The 23,627-nt window shown below is 43.4% G+C and overlaps 1 long non-coding RNA gene across 2 annotated transcripts in view; it reads left to right on the top strand.

Annotated features, from left to right (window-relative positions):
- LOC134503877 (uncharacterized) overlaps window positions 1–23,627 on the top strand; it is a 47,211-nt gene that overhangs the window by 12,185 nt on the left and 11,399 nt on the right. The window contains exon 1 of one of the 2 annotated variants that reach the window (XR_010068602.1): window positions 19,495–19,584. The exons of the other annotated variant lie outside the window; for it this stretch is intronic. This is a non-coding gene — a long non-coding RNA (uncharacterized LOC134503877). Of the gene's footprint in view, window positions 1–19,494; window positions 19,585–23,627 lie in introns of those variants that run through there. 2 annotated transcript variants of the gene reach the window in all.

Here is a 23,627-nt window from a genome sequence, read left to right as displayed (position 1 = left end):
AAAGGCAAAACTGAAATACTTTGGCCACATCATGAGAAGACAGGACACCCTGGAGAAGATGCTGATGCTAGGGAGAGTGGAAGGCAAAAGGAAGAGGGGCCGACCAAGGGCAAGATGGATGGATGATATTCTAGAGGTGACGGACTCGTCCCTGGGGGAGCTGGGGATGTTGACGACCGACAGGAAGCTCTGGCATGGGCTGGTCCATGAAGTCACGAAGAGTCAGAAGCGACTGAATGAATAAACAACAGCAAAATACCACTAGGAACTTCTGAAGTTGTAGGCTAGGTTGGAAAGTTTTTAAACCAATGAAAACAAGCAGAACGTCCTAGAAAGCAATACAAATTGCTCCTGCAATGTTTTCCGCAAAGCCTACATGGACAATAGGGTTCGATTTTACAGTTTAGACTAAGCGATTACAGCCATGATCAACTGAGCCACATTTTGAGTTTGCCTGAAATGCTAACCCTGGACACGGTCAGATCTTAATCCCAGTGGGATTGAGCAAACCAGCTATCTGGATCTGGATAGAAGGCTGACAGGTCTCCCCTAGAGGAAGCAGAAATTCGACGAAGTTTCAGTGAGGTTTGAGCCTGGAGTTCCATTTCGCTGGCTATAGTTTTCTAATCTTGGCAACTGATCTAAGAGCTGTGACTAAGTCAAAGCGGACCCAACATTTCCCAGGGTCTCTGATCAGAGAAATTAATCACTTCATGCTGTGTTGAACCATTGTTTAATTCTGGAGGGTCTTTCAGATATTGGTACATTCTGGCTGATTGAGGGCCCATTTATTTTAGTCCGATTCCCAACTGGAAGTTTAGGGAGAGAAATGCTGCCTCTGTTTCTTTCCACGCAAGAGATGGCTTTGCATGGATGGGTAAGCGAGATGCATCGCGGTTACTCAGAGCCTCTTCCGTCATAGCGATGAAATCTCTTTGTTGATCTTTGAAAATGACAGATCTCCCCCCTGCCCTCTCCAGTGCAATTATAATCAGATTCCTTCGTACACATTCTGCAGGAGTCTCAGATGTTCTCTTCATTGCTGTTGGAATGCAGGAAGAATCCAAATTGATCTTTCTCTTGAATGGGGCTGGCATTATCTCCAAGAAGGAGGTGATAACATCTCAGGACATGGATCGGATTAGAGTCAGTTTAAACAATTCTATCCATGCTCTGTTTCCCTCATAAGCTTCTGAGGGCTGGTGTGTCTCAGCCAACACAAGTAAATGCACAGAAGTTCAGATCATGTCAGGAATCCTGGGATATTCTCACCATATAAGTGCAGAAACAGTGCAAGGAAGTAGCGGTTGCCAGCTTGGCACTGGGGCACCTGGCGTCTTGCAGCCGGCAGGAGAAATCATTCATCACTGAGTGGTTTTCTCCAGTCCCTTTCTGCAGAAATTGAAAATGTGTGCAAAGGATCAGAGAGAACAGAATGAAGAAGGAGGGGGTAATTCTCAGATTGATCTTGCAACAAAAGAAGTTTAAAAAAAGAAGGGGAAAAAAAACCCCACCCCCAGAAGACATCCTGGCTATGTCCAGAAGGAAGATGTAATAGGTGCCAACTGCTTCTCTGGCATCCAAAAGCTTCACCAGGGAGTCAAGCTGAACCTGATTCACTGAGACCAATGAAGCATCAATCAACTATACAGTACATTGTATAGTTGTGGTTCTGGTGAGACCTCAGAGGGAACATTGCAATGACATGGGTGTAAGTTTAATGACATGGCATACAAGTTTAATTAATTATTGTCATTAATTATTATTCTAAGTCTTTGGGAGTCAGGCAGTGTACAATTTAATAATAAATAAATCCAGCCTGTTAACCCTGGGCTGATCATCATTCCTGAACAGGATTGTTGCAAAACTAAAAATGGATACCCCACTACGAACAACGTGGATTCCAGATGCCTTCACCAGGGGTGTCTGCAAGGTATGGTTACAAAAGTCAAGATGGCAGCGTTGATGGTGTGAAAAGCCCACAATGTGCATTAAAAAAATCAAGCTTGGATTGCCATCATGGCTGCCATCTTGACTGTTTTGACCATGCCCTGTGGACAGCCCTCATCATCCTTGTGTCTGGATCAGACATGATAGCTGCCTCTTCCTTTTTTTGGGGGGGGGATTGTAATTTTATGATAGTGATTTTATGATGCATTTTAATTTGCTCATAAAGGTTTTCATCTTGAAAACCTTTGGCTGAAAAGAGGCATAATGCTACACAGGAACCTAATGTAAAACCCCATAAAGTATCATATTTCTGAAAGGGGGGGGGGCTAATGAGAAACCAAAATCACGGATTTCACACGCAGCCTCTTGCAATGTCTTCCCAATAAGGTGATAATCTGAGAATTCCATGAGCTGTGGCTTGAAGCCGGGAACAAATTTGGATGCAGCCACCGGAACTTTCCTGCTTCCAGATAACACACATTTTTTACCTGCTTTCCAAACAGTATATTCTTGTTTTCATAAGGCCAATACACTGGATTTAGCTATCCTTCCGGGACCAGTGCTTTGGGTCACCTTTGCACATCCTGCAAGCGCTTGGTTGGCCTTTCTTACACAAAAGGCTGGTCTAAATGGGTCTGTGGCTTGCTCCAGCCTCATGGCCCTTCTCTGGAACCAGAGGTATCCTGAGGGTGTGGTCAAAAAAGTCAAGATGGTAGCTAAGATGCATAAAAATCAGCCTGAGCTTCAGTCATACTATCACAGCTACTACCTTGATTTTTTTGACTCTACCCTGTGACCACACCAGTTGGAACCTTTTCTGCAGAACTAGAAAACCCCAGGGCTGTGGCCCATTCCCTGAAGCCTTGGTGACAAAATTGTTGCTTTTCAGGGGACAAAGGTCAAGGTTAAGTCTTCCTTGAGGAGAGTGCTGCTCCTGGGGACTTCATAGACCCATCTGGATGATTTTTCTGGGCAACCTTATGGAAGTGGTTTGCATTGCTTTCATTTGGGATACTTTTTCAATTTGTCATCCAAAAACTAACCATGTTTGACTCTGTTAGTTTTTTCAAGATCAGCTTAGGTTGACTAGGTGGTGCCTGCTGCAGTGATTATCTGACAAAAGGCCATTATTAAATGCATGGGGACTAATCCTATTAGTTGCATGGAAATACATTTTAAGTAAGCTTAGACTTAAATAAGATCACTTACAGGTCCTGGCTGAACCCAGTTTTGTGAGTGCAGCAGCCCCATTAAGGTACTTCAAGGCCTTCAATTCACAAAAAGGTGCCCATCTCTTGTCTACTGCCAGTTAAAGAAAATGCACAGCATCCTTCATCACCACTGATTTTTCTTTTAGATTAGCTCAGAGCTGATTGCACTGATTTCTTTCCCTTACCCCGATCTAGCTTTTTACTGGGTTGCCTGTGTGCTAAAAGAAAGACTTCCCAGGAAAAATGGAAGGCAAAGGAGGGATTCACAGAAAACCCAGGGACACACACGTTGGATCATAATTTAAGACACTGTTTATTAACTGCAACACCTAGACATGTTCTGAAATCTGCCCACATAACTCAATCTTCAACTTCAGGGTGAGTTCTTCTTGCCCGCCTTTTATAACTTGTACTGTTTAGTATAATTGGATTATTGATAATCCTCAAGTTTAGCTATGTCTCCATAAAAGTTAATAGATTGAGTCCATAAGAACTGCATAAACAAAACGATCCTGTATGGTCGTAAAACCACAATATCCATACAAACAACTTAAATACTTGGAGTGTCAGTGAAATTGGAGCAGGCTTCCCCTCCGTACCCCCCTCCCCCTTTTAAAAAACCTGGGCTGAAACTCTAGACAAGAACTGAAAGGAGATGGGAACTTGACTTCGAAAAGGAAGGATTCAGCCATTTATTTTAAAGCAGGCTTTCTATTTCTAACCCCATAAAGGTATGGGTTGGAAACAGAAAGTTTACATTTTCCACTTTCCAAAGCATACTAGGCAATATGTTGAAGATGAATTAGTTTTTTTAAAGGGTAAATATGAACGTATGATATTACCCCAAACCTTTTTGGGGGTGCAGCGCTGTTCAAATGGATGTTCTTATCGGCATGATAATAATCCCTAAGAAAGAGCCTGGCTCTAGTATCATGGATAGTGTGCGAGATCTTGATTGTGGTAGACCAGCCTTTCTCAACCTTTTGACCCTGGAGGAAGCCTTGAAATAGTTTCCAGGCCTCGGGGATGCCCTGCACATTCAGGCTCAAAGATAGGCCAGAAGTTACAAAATCATTATCTTTGTTTCATGGGTAGGCCTGTACAGATGCATGAACAATGTTCTTAAACTAAAAATAAAGAAATAAAGAACTTACCTCTTTAATGTGAAGTTGCCCGAATCTGAAATAATGTTTAAAATAAATCGTGATCTCCCAGGGAACCCCTAGTGACCTCTTGCAGAACCTGAGGGTACCACGGAACCCTGATGGAGAAACCCTGTGGTGGACTAATGACTAGAATGTGGCTGCTGGTTTGGGACATCCTCCTGAGCTATAAAATGATTAGCTTGGGGTTGATGGAGCATATTGGGTGAACCTGGTCATGATAGTTGGTAAGCCATAGTTTATGGCTCAGCCTTATGCATGTGAAGGGGGTTAATTCACCACACTGTAGTTTAAGCAAATCATAACTTAGTGTAAAACACAAAACCAGCCTCTCCTTCCCTCATTTGCTTTATGGAGTTGTTTTGAAGGTATTTTTTTTAATGTGTCATTTTTCCCCATCTGAGTTGCTTGGAATGAAGAGATTCAGCCCTAAGGGGTAATAAATTGGGCACATTAAGTCATCATAAACATCTGTTTTTAGTTTCATTGGGAACCAGCTTAAGGGCATTGAACAATGACAACTTTATTTGATCTATTATTATAGTTGCACCATTAAACCAATCACAGAGTGCTCTAAAAGCACCAGAGGAAAAATTCTTGGCCTGAAGGCCACTTTGTCACTTCTGTACTCACCTTGGTTGATCCCTGGTGCCATAGCTGCTACTGCTAAAGAGAGAGTTACCCCCCTGCCATGCTGGCAGAAGATCTGAGTGAACTTTTTTCACAAGTTCTGGGCCATCCACTACCTCCAGAAACCATCCAGAATATGAATCTTGACCAGAAATGTTTTGTGCAGACTCTGCTGCTCCTGTTGTGTGGGGTGGAAATTGGGGGACCACTTTACTGTTCTCTGCCCCTCCGCTGGTCTTTGGGCATGGGTTCTGGAATTGCCTGTGGCTCTGTGGGTCAAGCTCACCATTCTGATCCCCCAATTTGGGCTTTCTGGCTAAAGTAATACAAAAATCCAGCCAATGGCTTACTCATGACTTAGCATGATGATGCAAGAACTCAGTGAATGGTGGCTTATCCAGTAATCCGTGGATTAGTGTGATGCAGGAAAGCTGATGGTTGCTTACTCAATGGACCATAATGAAATGTGATGTAAGCACCAATCATAGATAGCTTTTTTCCATAGATTATGGTCAGGATGTGTAGGCCAGTTGCAGTTTATTCAACAGACAGTCAACCCTCCAAGGTAGACCAAACCTGGAAACCATTAGACACCGAGCTAATACTACCTTTATTATAAGGATATAGTAACAGAATCTTGCAAGTCTTAATGCATTTCCCCCCTCCCTCCCTTTATCTTCATGAGAACAAGGGAGGGTCCTGTCTGAGACGCTTTCTCAAATTACATTTCTGATCCAGACTCAAGTTTCTTTTATCTGACTGTTGTCTCGGTTGCGGCTCTTCCTCCTGTTCCTCACGGTTATTCCTTTTTCCCATTACATGGACGAGGGCTTAGTGTGATGTGAGAACCCAGCCTTTGTGTGTGTGTGCATGTGCCTCCATGCTAGTTTTAATGCCTGGCAACTACATGTACAAGTCCATGCATTTTCCTTGGCAACATTTTTTTTGGGAGTGATATGCCCTTGCCTCTATCTAGGACTGGGAGAGGAAGTGACTGGCCGAGGGTCCCCCAGCTGGCTTTTATGCCTAAAGCAGGATTAGAACTCATGGTCTTCCAGCCTCTCATCTAGTACCTTTAACCACTACACCAAACTGGCTGTCATTGTGTAGTGCTCCCAACCTAAGTGTTCCTATTTCCTTGCTAATGATGTATCACCTCTTCAGCATCACCTGATCATCCTCCTGGCAATATAAAAGTTATGAGGGCTGGCGTGATGGTATGATTCTAGCAATGCCTGGTGAGGAAATGGCCTAAGAGGGCCATTTTCACCCTCCTTTCAAGCCAGTCGGGATCCAGATGACTCCACTGGTTTGTTAAAAACAAAATGCAACTCAGTGGTTTGGGCTGGATGAATTTTGCTAATTCTACCCCCTCCAGATGCTCTTCATATGAATAGAGGTGATTATTTCACATCCACTTAGTTCTTGCTTGAAAACATTCTGAGGATGGTCTGATTGAATGCTGGCTGAAATACAGATTGACTGCAAGGACAGGAAAACCTGAGGCTAATATGTATTGCTGGAGCAGCTGAACACTGATGCAGTGTCCTACAGAGGAGCCAAAATAGCCCCTTTCCTTTCAACCACCCCCCACCATGCAGTGCAAATTCCTGTTATGCATAACGTATTATGGACTACAGTTTCTGGATAATGTTTCCCTTTGTGAACTGCTTTATGGTTCTTTATTCCCATTATTGATCTCAGATTTAAATACATTTCGAAAGAGAGAGGCAATGTGTGGCAGAGAATGATCATTTAATCAATGGGGTGAAAGAGAGTCCCATAGCATTTGTGGGGCACACATGTCCTTTGGAAGGGAAACGCTCCAAAGTTCAGTTGGAGAAAAAGCTCCCTTTGATTAATTGGGGAAAGTCCAGAGAGCTTCGTAAGCCATCCTCACCCCTGTGAGCAAGCAGAGAAAGAAAATGGAGGAGGATTGTCCATTCCAAAATCCAGCAATGAAAATTGGTCATCCATGGAAACACAGACAACATCTGGACAGCCATTGTCCATCAGTTATATTTCTCTCTCACAAGTTCCTGACGCTTGTATATAGTGACCCAGGTCAGAAACAGTTCACTAGTTTAATTGAGATTTAACATTTAGACATCAATCCTACCTTTGTTTCATTGCAGAGTGTTTGCTGCCAGAATAAAATCTAACACTGTCCTCAACTCCTTACTCAGATTTAGAGTTATGGGGCTGGCGTTTGATCATACTTTATACTGTGCTGGAATTCATAAAGCTTGGAGAAGCCTCTCCATTGTCTCTCTGGATTAATTTTTAAGAGGAGGTGCTGCGTCTAACATTTCTTTGGAATTTAGGGGATGGGATGGTGAAATAAAACAAAACTCTTTTGATCTTAGAAATACAGGGGAACATGGAAAGAAAAATGCACTCTGGATTGGCTCAGAGGCAAGGTGGTTTCTTCAAGTATCCCCAAACTTATGAAGACAAATTTCAGGGTCAACACAAATCAAATACAGTTGGGAAATATCACCCGCACCCTCAGCCCTGCCAAATTTCTGGTTTGGTGCTTAAGGTTTTTGTTTTTTGTCTTTTAACAATTTCATCCAGAATTTACTTTTTCATTTTCACAAAGCCGGATTACAGAGATCCGAGACACTGGGGGTGGCGGCAGAGCGGGGAGGTAAATGAAAATAAAATTAAAATGAAAGCAAGGGCAGATCCCCAAACTCCTCAAACAACCAGGGCTTGTCATGAGATGAACCGATCATGAACAAGCCAGGGCTGTGGTGTACTTTTAACCTATTTCGACCTCAGCCGTTAGAGGTTAATTTTAAGGGTCAGAAGACTTATTTGGAAGTATTGAGGCTGGCGCCCATGAGAGCATTACCCCAATTTGCAAATAGACATGGGTCCTCCGAGTCTATTTCCTTCTCTGCAGGCAAATTAGATAACCTTGGGACTGACATAATGCCCTCGGAGACACTGACGTTGGTCTTGCTTACCAAATTTCAGAGGCTTACCCAGGGGTGGGGGGGGGGGCAAAACATTAGGCTGGTGACTTGGAAATCAAACAAGTCATAATTTGGAAGGGTCCACTTCTTGGGATGTGCACTCAAGACAACCTCCCTTTGACCGATGGCTTGCCATTTTGGGTTCTCCTTCACTTCTTAATTTTACATAGTGCCAAACAGTTGCCCAACAGTGTGTATTCTCCTAAATGAAGACTTCCCCCCCCCCAAGCAATCTCCTTCATGTGCTTTTGGGAGGAATTTCTTGAAATATACATTTACAAAAGGATGAGTAGACATCAGACAGTCCTACTTGTTCTTACAACTTGATGTATTGGACAACTTGATGTAATCATAATATACACATGCAATGATGGTATTTACAGGAGCATCTAATGCCGCCTTCCTTTGATCACACGATGAACTTCAGTTTATACTTTCTTTAATTTATAGATCCAACAATCGTGGGTTACTCTTGGAAAGTCCAAGTCAGCTGGGTTTGTATTAGACTTAAATAGAGCTGGATCGTTTGTGGAGCAGAATGTTGTCGGAACCCAGCCATGGAAGCAACTCATAATGTTCAAGGCATAACGTAATAGCATTTATTTTTCTGCACATACCATGTTATGTGAAAACAACATTGCGTTTGTTGCATGAACCTAGCCAGGGAGTTTAATGATCATCATATGGATGATCTAATATTACAATAAGAGAGAGGGAAAGAGCATTTTAAAAGACAACTCCTTATAATTTCTATGTACTTTTGAAATGCCTTCTCCTTAAAACTGCATTGGGATATCTTCCATAACTGTATTTTCCTGTTTGCAATACTCAATATTGGCATAAAACTCCAGAGAACAGGTTGAAATCCTTTTCTTCCATGATGTTGGCTGGATGATCTTAGGCCTAAACTACCATTCAGGATTGTGAGGAAGATAAGCCCCTTTGAGACTTTTTGTGTAAAACAGAAAAGAATGGAATTATGATATCTGGATTTGATGATTAATAATATTAGTTGACAATAGAAAAAATGGATGTTATGTTGTAACCTTAAAGTAAGGGTTTAATGTAAGTTTTACTTATTTCTGTTGTAAAAGAAGTCGGGAGTTATTCCTTTTTCTATTTCTGTTCTCTCTGTTCTCTTTTTCTTTCTTTATTAGTTTCTGTTAGATTTTATTTCTTTGTTTTAAAATTTAATAAAGTCATTATAAAAAAAAAAGGATTGTGAGGAAGATCACAGGCATGTACATCAGCTGTCTGGAGCTTTTTGGAGATAAAGCTGGGATGTTGAAAGTTGAAAATAAACTATAATTCAGTTCATACACGGCAAATAGACCCTGTTCCTTGGATTCCAAATGGCAGACCCATTTATGTTTATTGGAATATAATCAGCTGAGCTTACGGCACCTTAAAACTGAACTGATTTCAATTTTAACAGGGCTCTGTTGGCTTTGTTCGTTTAGCTCTTCTGTATCTCACTTTCTACTCAAAATAATCAAGGCTACAATAAAAGCCTGCAAAATATCTGACCAAGGAATGGATTGCAGGGGAGATCTTATGCCATCTGGCAACCACAACAGATCAGTTAATCTTTAAAGTGTCACAGGAGATTTAATTGATGAAGTGTTCCTTAAGATCAAGGGGTGGGTCACCTGGCCATTGCATTCTACCTGGCTTACGTGCCAAAAAAGATTGGGGCGTGCCATCCCTATTTAACTTTAATTACAAAATTGTAATAATTTCAGCTCTCATGACCCAATGTGTATTTTGCACCCCGTTTTTCATTGCATTGACTCTGTTCCTGATGGGATTCACTGACAATGGGCATGCATTGTTTTATTTCATTAACTAGCTAGCACCTTGTGTTAAAGGCTGGACACCCAGAGAAAGCCACAAAATATTTTTAAAAAGTTGTTAAAAAGCCTTATAAATATACAAAAGTAGATCATGGTGAGGGCAGCAATACAGGCTAAGTGGGGTACCTGTCGCAGGCTTACATGTGGATAGGCTAGCAAGCACCCCAGGTTTTATGGATTACCCAGGTGGACATGTCTGTTATCACCAGATGAAGACCGCCCCCCCCCCCGCAGTCCTTGTGCAGGCACGCACGCACACACGGAGATGAACACAGATGCACCGTGTTCCTGCCGCCAACTGCCCACCCAGAAAACCAGACAATCCGCAGATGCACCTTCTCCTATCCCTTCCCTCCCATTCCTGGATCCATCTGCATATTTTTATTGCCACTGTCAGGAACATGAAAACTCTCTCTGCCAGCACTCAGCACTGAAAATTTATGGGCCCGCTCTGCTGGAGCGAGGGGCTGTGGGACAGGGAGGGGAAAGCGTGATGGAAGGGGAAAGGCCTATAAACTGCCTGCTGTGATTTATGCTACAGCCTGTTGGTAGGATCAAGCCTTCCCTTTGCATTTCATTTTGGGAACTTCTCTCTCGCATATACACGCACATGCACAGGCACCCCCCCTCTCTCCCTCTGCCCCCCCCTCCCTCCCCGCTTTTGCATTCTCTGTCCTACTTCGGGTCCTGAGTCAGCCCAGCTGGTGGACGACAGCATTGCGAACCTCACTGGTGCAGACAGAGCTAAAGTAAACAATTGTGATCATTCAGCAGGCAGTTAGCAGCCTTTGGACAGATGAGCAGGGCTGAAGAAGGACCACACATGCAACTCCCTCCCTGGACCACACAGGGTCCAGACTGCACTGACATTGCACGCAATGCGCGCACACATGCTCCCACATGCACGACACTTCTACTGCCAACTAAAAATACAGGTATTTTTTCCTGGACGGGGAAGAATGTGCAGAAATGGTTTTCCTTTGTTTCTGAACGCACCTTATACCTGGGGTGGACTGTGCATCTGATTCCCAGGAGGTCTCGATTTAAGCACAACTCACAATAGATCTTGGTTAAGGGTAGGGTTGAAGGATTAACGGTAATGTCTGGTTATTAATGATCATGATTATTGTGTGCAGGACTTTGATGTTTGAATGAGTCCCAGTCCAACTGGGTGCAACTCAGAGATTCAGGATGAATTCACCAAGGTCGATTGTTGAAAACGGTTCAACGATTTTTGATGCTGTGTTCAAGGATAGGATTCTAGAAGAGGTTGGGACCCCAATCACTTCAAAATGAGGGGACACATCTGCTTGGTTTGACCCCCTTCCAACACTGGCAACATCTTCTGTAACAGACCCCCTGCTAGTTTGTGGGGTCCACCAGTTGTGGGACTAAGCATGGCAAATTGGTGCACTTCTGCACAGGCTGCCATCATAGGGTTGGGATATGACATTGTCGATGCGGGAATCAAGATTCTCATGCATGAGAGCATCAGGGCTGGCCTCAGATAGCCCAGAGCAGGATGGCGTGAATCGCCCGCTTCCACAGTTTGCATCAGCTCAAAACTGATCCGGTTCAAGTCAGATCTTTGAATCATTTTCAACAATCGACCTTGGAGAATTCATCCTGAATCTCTGAGTTGCACCCAGTTGGATTTGGACTCATTCAAACCATCAAAGTCCTGCGCACAAAATATCCAAATTAGTCCGAATCAGTTTGGATGCATTTGATTGGTCAATCAGACAAAACATCAGATTCAATCAGTTCAATGTGCCCGCTGGGTATGGGCCAATTTGGTGCGTTGAATATTCTTACAGGCTTTTTGTAGATGGATGAAAAGGGAAAAGGAAGGGAAAGAATACATCCAAAAAATTAAAGATAAACACAGGCACAGGGACTCTACCTTTCCCTTTAAAGCCTTTTACCCATGACCATGAAGACTAGAAACTTGCTCTGCCTTTAAAATGCAAATCTCCAACTTGCTCTGCCTTTAAAATGCAATCATTTCAGATTCCAGGTTCCACCGCGTGCAACACATTACCAAACACGAGGAAAGAGTGTTTCCATAACTATTTCTGTCAAAAACCTTCAAGGAGCTCCCCCCCCTCTTCCCCAAATGACAAGCCTCATAGTAAAACTCAGGCGACACCCTCCTCTCTGAGAAGAGGAGTAAATAAACCGGAAATGTAGCATCAACAGCAAGCATTGCGCAGAGGTAGACGTGCAACCCATCTCAGGCCTGAAGGTACTTCCCTGGTGGTGGGAGCAGCGAGGGTGATGGGAGCAAATGTGGGCGTGTAGCTCTGTGCCGTAGGCGAGCCGAGAAAGCTGCCCGTACATGCAGGACAGGAGGCTTTTTGGGGGGTGACCCCAGGGGCAGGCCAAGGAGCTGGCTTTCTGTCATCCTAACACGGCTGCCTCATCTACTGCTCTGGTGAGCAACCCGAGGCTGACTCCCGACCAGGAGCCTTTCCATCTGGAGTTCTTCAAGGGGTTGCAAAGATCCCAGACTGCTGTCTGATAAGGTCACTTGCAAGGGGGTGGGACGGCGGATTTTCCACTGCTGGGGCTTCATTTTCCCCTCCTGGCGCAGAACTTCATGACTAATCATTTAATCTGGCCAAAGATCTCTGTCTTGCAAAAGACCAAAAAGGTGGGTGGTGCTTAAGCTGAAAGACAACCTATGGTCTTTCTCTCTCTCTCTCTCTCACACACACACAATTAGTGGCCTTCAATTCTCATTCCATTGCTACAAAATATAATCAAGAAGCCACAGAGGCAGCATGTTTACACCCTCCTCCCTCTCCAAGCAGAATCAACCAAATCTGTCCAGATCCCCTGAAAAATGAAAGGTGGGTGGACAGGTCATTTTTGATCGGCTTCACCCCCGGATCCAAAAAAGGTTTCCCAGCTATAAAGACCTTTGAGTAGGTCGGTGTCGTGGCAAAGCAGCTAGTCCTCCTAATTCTGGTCCTTGTGAAAGAGTTTCTGCAAAATCAGTCGATGAGGTGGGATCTATCCGTGGTTGGTTCTCACAACTGTTGGATGGAGCTCCCGTGCAAGTGCTGAGGCTGTATGCACCTGCTGCTTAGGTAAACCTTTGCACTGATCTACCTGCCTGCTTTTTTTCCCAAGTATTAATTATGTGTCCAGAGTTTATTGTGCAACCGTTTAGGCCATGCCCTTCAATCTGATGGAAAAGAAATGGCTCCTGGGTTTTGCTTTTCCACCTTTGGGCAAAGTTGGGTGAGCTGCATGGGGCTCTTGTGCTAACCATCATTACAAAATGGCCAAGGGAGTTATGAATGGCCTGTCTGTGGAAAGAGCAGTCTGCACCTTCCTTGGCTTCCCTTAAATCCTGAGGGAATTTCTCAGAAGTGCAAACAACTGGCAGGGACCACAAGGACATCCCATGATGACGTCACGGCATTGTCACTCCAATATCAGGAAACAGGCGATGTTATGCGACATCAATTGCATAATATGGGTCTTTCGCATGATAATGTCATGATGCATCTGACTCACATGCCCCTCTCCCCCCCACCCCAATGTCCTCAGAAGGGAAGTGCTGCAATGAGTGTTTTTCAGACTGGGAAATATGTACAAGCAGCCAAAGAGTTTAGCAGAAAACACTTCCACCACTTGGCCTTGAAGCCACTTGAGAATAAGCAACCAAAACATATGTCAAAAAACAAACAAACAAAAAAAACCCCACCCTTCCCCAAAGGAATTAAAAAGCCTTGTGAGGATGAGGCAGAAAAACAGAGGCCCTCTACCACAAGGAAAAAATATTTTTTAAGGGAAGGTGGAAGACAGAATTCGGCTAGCGTTTGACCTTAGACAACAAAGGATAAACTTAACTGAAATGGCTGGAATTTTAGGTTTGATCCAGAAGACCAAAACTGGCCTTCCACAGTCTCTTGATCTGATTTATTATCCATGGGGGTAATAAATATTATCCCCTATGGATAATAAATCCATGGGGGATATAAGGGGATTTCACCAAGTTATCTCCCGAAGTCGATTGGGTTGCAATGCAATCAATCAATTAATAACAGGTCTTGCAGGCTCAATGCCTACATCCAGAGAAAACTGGGGGGGGGGGGGGGCTTGCCATGGAAAATGACCCTCGGAACAAGACAATTGCTGCAGTGTTTCAAAAATTATTGAGATTGTAAACAAGACTCTTGTTTTGGTGAAAAACCCTTGGCAGTGGTGGCCTTCTTCAGAGTCCAGGGTGAAACAGAAATTTTATTTATTTTATTTGTTATATTTTATTTATGTTATTGTATACTGTTGTTGCGTTATTGTGTTGTATTGTTGTATTGTATTGTTATTATTGTCTATTGTATTATTATTATTATTTATTTATTAATTAATAAGGCAGAAATGCCTTATTTCCTGCAACTTTGGCTTGAGGGCTACACTGATTCCAGCTGTCAAAATCCCCAGATTTTGGCATCCACCATGGGGTACCTGAGGCAAATCCAGATACCCAATCCAGGGTTTTAGTGGATAGATCCAGACGGGGTTGTTAAATCTATTTTCTAAGGAAACACCATTTGAAATTAGAAAAGAAAGGGGTTACTGGTGCCCCTCAGCTTCATTTCTGAAATCTCTTTCCTGAGGCTCAGTTGTCTCCCACAAGGATTCATGCAATGAGTCACAATTGGCTGGGTTTCTCAACACACTAACATCTAGTCAACACATCTACAGGGTTGGGGATCAAAAAGGTAAAGATGGCAACCACCACTGGTATGTGTAAAAAAAGGATCACCCAAGGAACTTTTCTTACCCCCACCATGGACATAACTCTGATTTACAGTCCCTCAACAGCAGGATTCACAAAATTTGCTAAGTCACGAAGGTCCAAACCATGTTGCAGTCGGAACCATGGAGCACATCCAAGGCATAGTCAATGATGCCTGACCCAAAGTACACTCATTTAGCATCCATCAAGGATTCTGGGACCTATTCTAGGTCATGCATCTTTCTGTAACGGCCACTGTCTGTACTCCCCCGTTCAACTGCTGTTTTGATGATCTTCTCCTGTCTCTGCTTAGGATTCCTATCTTCCAAAGGAAGGAATTGCAAGTGATCAGAGATCATGGACCCTAATGGACATCTTGCAACACCCATAGCCAATCAGATGTGGTTATATGCTGACATCACCAAGGGCAAAAAAGATGTAAAGTGGAAGCAGGAATGTCTTCAGTTAGTCATATGATTCCATGCATTAGGAAGCTGAACAAGCTTATTAAATATAATGGCTGGGATCATAAGCTATTGGGGTTTTGGCTGTTTCTTTGTGTTGGTCAGATCTAGTCACTGTAGCTGGCAGTCTATGTTTTATGGTTTCGTGAGATATCTGAACCCAGGCCCTTAAGATTTATTCAATCCATCATGGTCAAAGCATTTGTGGCTTTGTGAGACGACAGGACCCAGCCCTTATTTCCTAAACATTGTTTAGCTCTTTTGCTGCAATCCACCTCAAATTGCTCTCCTGTGTGAATATATAGAGGGTTTTTTTTGACACTCTTTCAACTTTTGCAACCTTTCCTTTTGGCTCAGTCAAAATGATGCCTTTCCTCCCCAAAGGCTGCCATAGTTTATGGGAAGGGGAATGACTTGGACAAGAGGCTTCCCTGAGATGATTGTTCCTTTGGGGCAGGTCTGCTGTAGAGGTCAGTCCCAGGTTCCAGAGGAAGCCAAAGGTCAGATGGAAAAGGAAATGCCTGCTTCATAAGCTCATTGCCAACCAGTGACGGCGGTGACTCTGCCTCGCAAGGCCTTGGTACTCCAGCAAGCAGCCACAGCTTCCTCCTGTGCTCCTGTTGGGAGTCCAGTGGAATGGCCTTGAAGGAGTTCCGTGCCACCATGGGGGCCTCACCACGTGATCCGAATGTGCCCCCCGGTCTGCCCTTAGATGCAGCAACTCCCTCTCCAATGGCATGGAAGAAAAAGTTTGTTGTAGTTTTTTCTCCATGGGCTGAAAAAATGGGAAACGTTGGGCCAAAGTGAGCCTCAGAGCATCACAGAGTGAAGGGGCGTTTCTGACTCTGGTCTTAATTTAAGCATACTCCCTCAAGGTAGTTGGGCAAATGTGTTTCTTTTGCCTAGGTGAGATCCTTTGACATTCCTGTCTACTTACAATGTAGGATGGTGTTTCTCAACCTCGGCAACTTTAAGACGTGTGGACTTCCCTTCTGAGGACATGTGGGGGGGGGGGAGAGGGGCATGTGATTCAGATGCTGGGGAATCCTGGGAGTTGAAGTCCACACATCTTAAAGTTGCCGAGGTTGAGAAACACTGGTGTAGGATTATGACTAGGAAAGGCTGGTTCAGGCTGGCTCCCCCTCTCAACCCTAGGAAGAAGGTGAGGACACCCCCTGCTGAAAATGTGGCTAGAAAACTCCATGGACTCATGTATGCAGTGGCCAGGAGTCAAGACTGACTTGGCACACACAAAAAGTTCTTGGTTTCCTACAAAACGAACCTAAACTTCGTCACAGACGGTTGTGAAAAGAAGAGAGAGGTGGCCTGAAAGGTTAATCCAGCACTTTGCAACCTGGTCACCCATCCCATCTTGCTAGCTACGATTTATTGAATAAGCCACCATTGGGTGGGTTCACATGTTAAGGCATCAGTTGTGGTTTACAAATCATGATGGATCGATTCATACAGCAGACTAAGCCAAAGCAAATATGGTTGATAGGATGGCGTAGTGCAATGTCTGGTTGGAGTCTTCTTAGGGGCACAGTTGGTTAATTGGTGTGAATTAAGGGGTAATAATCCATATCAATGATCACTCCAAGTCACTGTCCTTCTGAACAGTGGTGTGACCTTGGGCTCACTGGTTCGAACTATACAGCTTGGAACTGAAGGCCAGATTCTCACCTGCTTTGCTTCACCAGCCCAAAGATTTTTGGATCAGTGAAGGCTGATTTGCCTGGGTCTGTCTAAGCAACTTTTGGACGTGCAGCTTCTAGGGAGAAGAGATGGCCTAGACATGAAGAGGCGAGGGGCAAAGAGACATTGCTGATTAATCTCAGGAGTCTTGGACTAAGATTGCTTATCTGGCTAAACTAGAGCTTGCTGACTTATGGTTTATGTAATAAAGCTTAGTCAGATGAGTCCACAGTATGCATGAAGCCCTAAGCCAGAGCTTCCGATGGATGGTTCCTACAACCCACAAAAGGCACTAGGGTGGGGTCCAGTCCTGTGAAGGAGGGTTTTTGATGATTAGATCGTTTTAAGATGGTGGCCCACACATCTTATCGCTTCACTTCCAGGGACCATGCATGGTTCTGCCCCTGGCCAAGGTCTCCAAAGGGCTGATCTGAAATTATGCCCAATTCTCAGAAGATATCTGAAGTTTTCCTTCATTTTTCTCCCCACATCCCCTCCTTCTCCTGTTTCCTTAAGATTGGGAACATGGGACTTTTGGGGCTTGGAGCATTTGGACTGAATTAAGAACAGGATCCGACTGTCAGCTTCCTCCCTTATGCAACAGGGTTGCTGCACACCTCCAATCCTGCTGGAATTTGGCTCCGTTTGCAATTTGAAAGGAAACAGTACAATTGGCTTTTTCCCTGATACTTTTTCCTGAGGCAAAACCCTCTGAGTTTGCTGAAACAATATGAAATGGAATGGTTCCCATCACTATTTTGAAAGGGGAGAAAAGAAACTCAAGTAAATGAAGATTTAAATTTAGACCTGTGGCCTCACACAAAGTCATCCAAGAATTTTAAGTCACAAGTTTTGTGTTTAAGCAGGAGAAGGCTGTTAATGCCAAAAGAATTACTATTGTTTTTCCTCTGTGTCAGCTTCTCCTCTCCTCTCCTCTCCTCTCCTCTCCTCTCCTCTCCTCTCCTCTCCTCTCCTCTCCTCTCTCTTTTTGAGAACATTCTCACATTGGAATTAATATTCTTTAATCACTCTGTGTATTTTGTATCGGAGCTTGGGTGTTAATTCCCCCAAGAGCGCCATGCCAAAATCCAGTGATAAACCTCCAGCCAACAGCAGCATGATTTTTCTGAAAGTTTTTCATTCATTACAACCAATATTGTACTTTTTCACGATTAAAAAGAATCCCTCGCCCATGTGCAGAAGAACAAGAAACACTGGTTGGTCCTTATCAGAGTCTAACACATCATATTAATTAATTCACTTCCCCCCATTTTTAAACCAGGGCAGCGGTGTCTTTCCCAAAGATTTTGCTCCGTGATCCCCATTTTTTTTTGTAGCTCATGGCTGCTGGCAAAATGGAGTTTAAGAGAAATTCACCTACAAAATACGGAAGGGATTTTCGGCTCCTGGGCTAAGCCAACTTTTGTTTGCAATCCAAAACCAGCTGCAGTGACCACCAGCTTAGAAGACTTTTAAAACTGATGAATCTGGCAGACACTTATCTGCTTTTTAGTTTGATTCTTATTATAGTAAACAGAAATGAATAGAATAATAGTAGGGAGGGAATAATTACATCAGTGTCACTTTTGGGCGGGGAGTTGTTTAGGGGGTCTATATGAACTTTTTTCTTCATTTTAATTTAAAGGGGGGAGTAACTATACTAATCTTGAGACGTGATGGCGCTGCGGGTTAAACCGCTGAGCTTGCCGATCGGAAGGTCAGCAGTTTGAATCCGCGTGGCGGGGTGAGCTCCCGTTGCTAGTCCCAGCTCCTGCCAACCTAGCAGTTCAAAAACATGCAAATGTGAGTCGATTAACGGGTACCGCTTCAGTGGGCAGGTAACGGCGTTCCGTTTAGTCATGCCGGCCACATGACCACGGAGGAAGTGTCTACGGGCAAACGCCGGCTCTTCGGCTTTGAAACAGAGATGAGTACCGCCCCCTAGAGTCGGACACGACTGGACTTAATGTCAAGGGAAACCTTTACCTTTACCTAACTATACTTAGTGATTTTTATAATGTGCTAAAGTGAAATGACTTATAGAAATAATGTGGTTTGGGTTTAATATAGAGTAAGGGATTGATTATGGAAATTTTTGTATATCCTTGCTGTTAAAAGTCAGAAGTCACATCTTTCTGTAATTTTGAAAAAAAAAAACTTGTGTTTTCACACCTTTTAGTTCTTTTTTCTTTTTTTTTCTTTGTAGCTTTTATCCTTGTCTCAAAACTTAATAAAATTCTTTAAAAAATAAGTGATGAATCAAATTCTAGAGAGGTGGGAGGGCTATAATCTTCAATAATGGGGCTGTGTAATTTCCAGGTAAAAATAAAACCTTATGTGACCGTAATTCAGATACACTGGGAAACTTTATCGAACTTTACAACTACTTCAAAAGATCTGGATTCGAACTGTAGCACAAAGTGTTTGATAGCTGTTGCCTCAGAAATGGATTTTCCCATTTTCATTAAGTTGCTTAACAGTGGAAAGGAGGAGGAGGAAGAAGAGGAAAAAAAAAGCATTTATTTTTCATGGAGCTCAGCTGGAACTCCAGACATCAGTCCATCTCTTTAAATTTGATTTAAGAACAACTTCCCACTAAATCCACTAAGCATCTGGCATTGGTCTCTCTATCATCCTTCCCTTATCGCTACTCCTTCTAATCTGTGGTTTGATTCTTTGCTACGAAAACTGTGCTGAATTTCTTTTCTCTTTTAAAAAACCTACCGTCGCTGAAACTGGGAAGATCGATCTGATTAACTCTCGAGGCCTTAAATGCACAGGAATCTTTTCACTGGGTGCACATGCCATTTATCGAATGGCTGACGGAGGCCCCAGCCTAAATTATTAAGAAATCTGACGTGAATCCCAGCAGGGCATTGAGGCCAAAGTGGGTGGAGAGCCGCTATTAACTGGTTTCAGTTACCGAAGGCCAAAAAGGCGGAACTCTGTGTAATAGATTTATCTTTTGATCTCCATCTTTTGATCCAAACCAATCCTTGCAGCTTACGTGGCCGGGAGACAGGGAAAACGGCGGTTGGTAGAACTTGTGGTGAAAGTTTGGAGAAACCTCCGTTGGCGTCCTTTCTTTCAACAGCACGGCACAGGGCACCATAACTAGTTAAGCCTCCAGAAAATGTAAAGATACACAATATTTAAGGCTGGCCAAACTCTGATATCCTGCTTTCGGTCTCCTAAGAAATCTTACAGGCAATTTCCTTATATAGAGAGGTAAAAGCCACAATATTACTATCCTCAGTATTCTCTTATAATGCCACTAGTGTTTACTTACTCCTATATAAAGATTTAAACAAAACAAGCCAGACCTTGCCACTGGATTACAAAGACATAAGAGGAAAAAGCAACAGGGAGGAAGAGAAAAATAAACATATCGGGCTGAATTGATCAAACTGTACAGCTATTTTTATGGAGTGTAGGGCCTACATTTTGTTCAATACACCAACCTTCCTCACTCTTTGTCTGTCATGCTGGCAGGAACTGACGTTTCATACATTGGGGGCTGCCACAATACAGTGAAATCTTTCGGCTTCTCTGTGCCACCAGAAAACCTGGTCTCATTTCTATTTTTCCTTATATTTTAAAAATGTCTACAGGTAGTCCTCACTAAATGACCATTCTTTAGTGATGGTTCAGTTTGTGTGGAAAAAACTGACTTACAACCGGTGCTCGCACTTATGACGATCGCACATTCCCGCGGTCACGTGATCACTGTTTGGGCACTTGGCAACCGGTTCGCATTTATTACTGTCGCAGCATCCCATGGTCATGTGATTGCCATTTTTGATCTTCCTGGCCAGCTTCTGGCAAGCAAAATCAATGCGGAACTGCGTTATTTGCTTAATGACTATGTGGTTCGCTTAACATCTGCGGTGATTCACTTAATGACCACAGCAAAAAAGGTCGTAACGTTGGGTTAGATTTGCTTAATGACCACTTCACTTAGCAAGCAAAATTCTGGTCTCAGTTGTGGTCATTAAGCAAGGACTGCCTGTAAAGACCATCCTCTCCCCACCCCCTCATAAATCCCAGGCAGGGAACACAATATTTGAAACTTGCAGGATGAATTTAAAGCACAAAACAACCACAAAAGAACTCTTTTGAAGGTGAAATTGGTGGCCACAGCAGTTCGTCTCTGCGGGCACCATCCAGCTGGTTTCACCATTAGGGATTTTTTTCGCTTGTGGCCATCTATTACGTTTATTTTCCAAGCATCACTTGTATGCCAGGGCTGAGGGAGAACTCGTGGTAGCATCTCATTGGGGTCATTTCTGTTCTGTGTGAAAATGAAACAAAACTAGATCTGAAAATAAAGAAGAGGAAAAAGAAGTGTGCATGGAGATGGCGGGGACAAGGCAGGAAGAGTAAGTGAATTTCTGATAGATTCCGAAGTTTCCATCCGATAAGCATCCAGTCTGGGGCGCCTTGCCCTTGACTCTACCATCGTCTTAAATGCCTCTGTAATAAAGTTTTAAACCTGTCTGTGCATTGAGAGGTTGCTTCAAAGTTGCAGCCTGGCTCTGTTGAGATATTCCAGAATTATTACGGTTTGCAACCTGCCCTCCTACTGAACCTGTTGCTCTCTACCTGGGATGGTCTGTCTTTTGGGATGTCCCAGATTGCTTCTGGGCAGGTAGCGAAGAAGGATTGGCATTGCTTTCTTCCACCTTCAGCTCTTTCATGAGTGATTAGAAGCTGGATCTTAACGCTAGCCAACTTGAGTTCACGAATGCAAAGGCCAGTGCACTATTTTTCCTTGCACTCTTTTTTTACACAGAGAGACGCTCTGTTGATAATCCTGAGCAAGAGGGTGCAAATGTATGCCTCAGTTCACATTGAAAAATAATAATAATAATAATAATAATAATAATAATAATAATAATAATAATAATAATAATAGCAGCAGCAGCAGCAGCAGCAGCAGCAGCCACCCACTCCAGCAGACTCTGGATGCTTACAAAATTCAAAAAACAGTAACAACGGTTAAGAACATAAAACAACAATCACAGCCTGGACTAAAAACTGGACTAAAACAGCCATAACAGTAACAAGAAACCACAACAGAGGCCCCACAAACACATTAACCTCAGGGCTGGGAGCAAAGCCAGATCTTAAAGGCTTTCTGGAACCCCAGGAGAGTGGGCGTCATCCGTACAATGGAGTTCCTCTTCTGATTTTATTTGGTATTGAGTACAAACTCAGCCCTGGCATTTGGAAAACTTTGGATTATGGCTTAACATGATGTGTCAACCTCATTCATTCATTCTTTCATTCAATTTATCTACTACCTTATTCCTCACACCTCTAGGAGGTTAATCCATAAACCCCGGCATATGCTGATGTTTAAACCCAATCTCTCTGGGTACATTTTCAAATTCAAGCTGTTACCTTTGCTGTGAAACAAGAGGGTCGTCTGCAAAAAGGGTCAAAAAAGTCAAGATGGTATCCACAACCATGGGATCCTAGCCCTGCCCCTTTTTAACGTGTGTTTCCAAGTTCACTGGCGCTTGCATCCAACTCAACCAGACATCAGTTCCTTGTATGCTCAGAAAAAGTGCTTCAGCGTATTGCCAGTATAGGATCCACAGGCGTCAAGAACTCATACACACAGCAGATTGGCTGCTGTATTACAGCACAATGCTTGAAAGGCACCACTAGCTGCTCTTTGGTTGCAGTTGGAGGCTCAAATGAGGAGGCTGAGACTACGGAAAGTGAGGACTGTCATTGCCATGATCCTGTTCAAATCAGATCTATGATGGCAATTTCAGCTGCCAAACCATCATCCTTCAATGCAGCATTTTTCAACCTTGGCAACTTGAAGACATGTGGACTCCAACTCCCAGAATTCAACTCCCAGCCAGAGTTCTGGGAGTTGAAGTCCACACATCTTCAAGTTGCCAAGGCTGAAAAACACTGCTTTAATGTGAAATAATGTTTCTTTGTACATTTGTTTGTTTGTGTGTCCTTGCACATTTACAAAGGGAGGTCTGTTTGTTTGTTTGTTTGTTTGTTTGCCACAATTATTTCTACCCCACTTCCAGGATAAAAATCCACCTGAAACAGCTGGCAAGCAGTGCAAATGATAATAAACCAACACTGTAAGGTGGCATCAATCCAATGGATCATCTTCAACAGTTGGACTGTAGCATTCCAGAGACCTTTCCAGTTGCCAGAAAAAAGATCTGCTGACCAATCTATGTCAGATTATTGTAAAAACATCTTCCCCCACAAAGTTCTCTTTTTTTTTGCAAATCTTCAGACTTGGTGACCCAGGTAAGCATCAGAGACACTTTGCTGGGCCATCTGACCTTTCACCTCTCCTTACTAAATAGACTTAATTGCTGCATTGGTCTGTCATTTGAGCTACAAATAATTCTACTGAGGTCACCCAAAGAAAGCTTAGCTTCTCAGCCACCGTCAGGGAGCCTCTAATTTAATCCTGCAAGGAAAGAAAAACACAGAAGGTCTCACTGGACGCTGAATGCCAGTGGTGCTCGGCGAGAGGAGATTTAGCCCCAGGATGGAATTAAGCCTAAAGGAAAGGATTCTGGTCTATTTTCTGGTACAAGTTATTTGTCAAATGTCAGCCACTGTATTTGGTGTCTGATGGGGACCTTTATTATGATCCAGGAATTGTGAAATCTGTCTGAAAGAGTAGGATTCTGGTGGCCTATTGCTCACCATAAGCATCTGGAGAACCTACAACGATTTCATGTGCAGCATGGCATCACTGTTCATGTGACAAAATTCATGTCATGGGGCATTTGACACTTTCCTTCCCTTGTTCTCCCACTGATGGCCACATAAGCCATGCTTTGTTGCATTACTTCCAAATAAAACAAACCAACTTCTGGCTTAGGGTGGTGCATGTATCCAGCCCTTGGTGGTTTGCAAACCATGGGTTAATGGCTTAGC

This window comes from Candoia aspera, chromosome 11 (assembly GCF_035149785.1).
Source record: "Candoia aspera isolate rCanAsp1 chromosome 11, rCanAsp1.hap2, whole genome shotgun sequence".
Lineage (NCBI taxonomy): Eukaryota > Metazoa > Chordata > Lepidosauria > Squamata > Boidae > Candoia > Candoia aspera.
The sequence above is the reverse complement of the archived record's forward strand: the minus strand, read 5'-3'. Positions and strand labels throughout refer to the sequence as shown.